At 43.0% G+C, this 2081-nt stretch overlaps 1 long non-coding RNA gene across 2 annotated transcripts in view; it reads right to left on the reverse strand.

The window, feature by feature from the left end:
* The window catches only part of LOC103914531, a 7410-nt gene extending 5329 nt beyond the window's left edge, over positions 1-2081 (reverse strand). For both annotated transcript variants that reach the window (XR_663481.1, XR_663480.1), the window contains exons 1-2: positions 1729-2081; positions 880-1040 (exon numbers count right to left, since the gene is read on the reverse strand). This is a non-coding gene — a long non-coding RNA (uncharacterized LOC103914531). The remainder of the gene's footprint in view (positions 1-879; positions 1041-1728) is intronic.

The raw sequence follows: 2081 nt of genomic DNA on the forward strand, positions 1-2081 counted from the left end.
CGCGCCCGGAAGAGACCGCGGCGCCGAAGGAGAAGCCATGATGGCGGCTACCCTCACACAACATGGAGCGCGACCGGGAGCGCCCTGCCCGCCGCCAGCCGCCCCTCCCGGCGCCCGGGACACGGTGCTTCCGCAGGCTTTCACATAATAAAACCACCAGACTTCGGCGGGGAGGCCATTTCATGGGCTGGGTGGCTGCACTAAAGCACAACTGCTGTGAATATCAACTGCGTCACGGCTCTCCAACTGTAAAACTCAGGCTGCAAAGGGTCCCTCACTTGGAAAGAAACTCCCTCATTTTGGATTTACTTCCAGACCTCCTTTTTCCCCCCCTCTCTCCAAGTCACTGCCTCTCGGTATGAAGGATTTTACAGTGCTTTTTAGTGAGACATCCGCCATTAAGACTCACCGTCTTGAAAAACACCCCCCCCACTTCGTTGCCTTTTTTTTTTTTGTCGAGCTTCTGTAATTAGACGGATAAAACATGTAAGGGATCCCTACCACCACCACCGCCTTTTCGCCTTTTTTAAAACCAACCTCAGTACCATCTTACTGTTCGCAGGCAGATTTTTCTTAATTTTTTTTTTTGTGCGTTCAGTTTAACAGCCACGTAACGCCTGCAATGGATTCACGGCGTCTCTCCGCAAAAAAAAAAAAAAAAAACCCACAGGGCTGCGGACAACCAAGCGCTTTGTGCAGAAAAAGAAATCCCTCCCTGAAAAATAGACGTTTCAGAGACGCTGTTAGATGTATCTGAGGAGAAGGAGATCGCCACCACTCCTAAAGACGACCATTAGGATCTTTCCACCCAGGACAATAACATAAGCCGCACAGGCCTGGTCTATATGTTTCTCTGCAAGGGCAAAAGGGTTTACTTACCCGCGCACCATAGTTGAATGCAGCTCTGAAGGTGAAGTTGTTAACGCTTTTTTAAAATAACGGCTATAAATACATATGATCTGGATCATCACTTCTCTCGTAAGTTTGCAAGTCAAAGCGGATCTTGTTAAGATAGTTACGGATCTTTGTATGGCAGTGGTCTAGCATAGAAAAAAAAAAAAAAGAAAAAAGCTATAGAGAAAGTTGTCCAGCTATGTTGGCTGACCGTACGCAGCGAGGACTCTTACTCGAGGCTTAAATCTACCTTCCTGTGGCAGATTTACTCTGTACATAAAAAGGACATTCAGTGTTTTTCCACAGAGCACGCAGGCACTAAAAAATGTTCACCTAAATAGTTTTAGGCTGCACATGTTAGTGTGGAGACACCTGGTTAACATTTACGGGTTGTTTACAACTTTTAAGCATCTCTTAGCCAGATATTTTGCTTTATAAGTAAAATATTTCAAAAAGCATAAATTGGTTTAGATAAACAGACAAAAACATAAGACATGCAAATGAAGGCTTAGCAATAAGGACCACTTCAGTAACATTAACATGAAAACTACACTTAGCAAGGACAGAATGGATTGGGTACTTACAACGTAAAGAGGAAAGAAAGAAAAAAGCTTATCATAGTAAAATTGCCTTTTTTTTTTGCCAGAATTCACTATTCCTATGCCTATATTTAAAACGTTACCTTATAAGCACCAAAGGAGTTAATAAAAATGGCCAGGAATCAAGTGTTTAATACAGGAAATACTCTTAAAATTTATTGTTCAGTCATCAGAGAGCTCTATAAAGCTTAAAAACCCCAAAAACAACAAAAAATATTAAAAATGATGTATTTACTTTTTTTTGGCATTCGAAATTGTTAACTGCTGACATAGGGTGTGCCATGACCTAGTTACACAAGACAAAGATGGATCCCGAATCATAAGGGAAAAAAAAATCCGCATTTTTTTTTTTTAAGGTTTGTTTGGTTTTTTTGTTAAAATCTTCCTTCTTCAGTGAGTCCTCTAGCGTGGTGCCAGACATTGACACCACCCCGAGCGCTCGGCACAAGTGGACGGTGTGGATTCACATGGCGGATCCCCCTTTTGGAACAAAGGAAAAGCCCAGTTGGCCATTTCGCTCCATTGCAGAAAAATGGCTGCCTGGTCTCTTGGCCTCTCCTTAGCTGTCTGCTGAAGGATGTTTTTACA

The sequence above is a fragment of the Pygoscelis adeliae genome, unplaced genomic scaffold (assembly GCF_000699105.1).
Source record: "Pygoscelis adeliae isolate BGI_AS28 unplaced genomic scaffold, ASM69910v1 Scaffold93, whole genome shotgun sequence".
Taxonomy (NCBI): Eukaryota; Metazoa; Chordata; class Aves; order Sphenisciformes; family Spheniscidae; genus Pygoscelis; species Pygoscelis adeliae.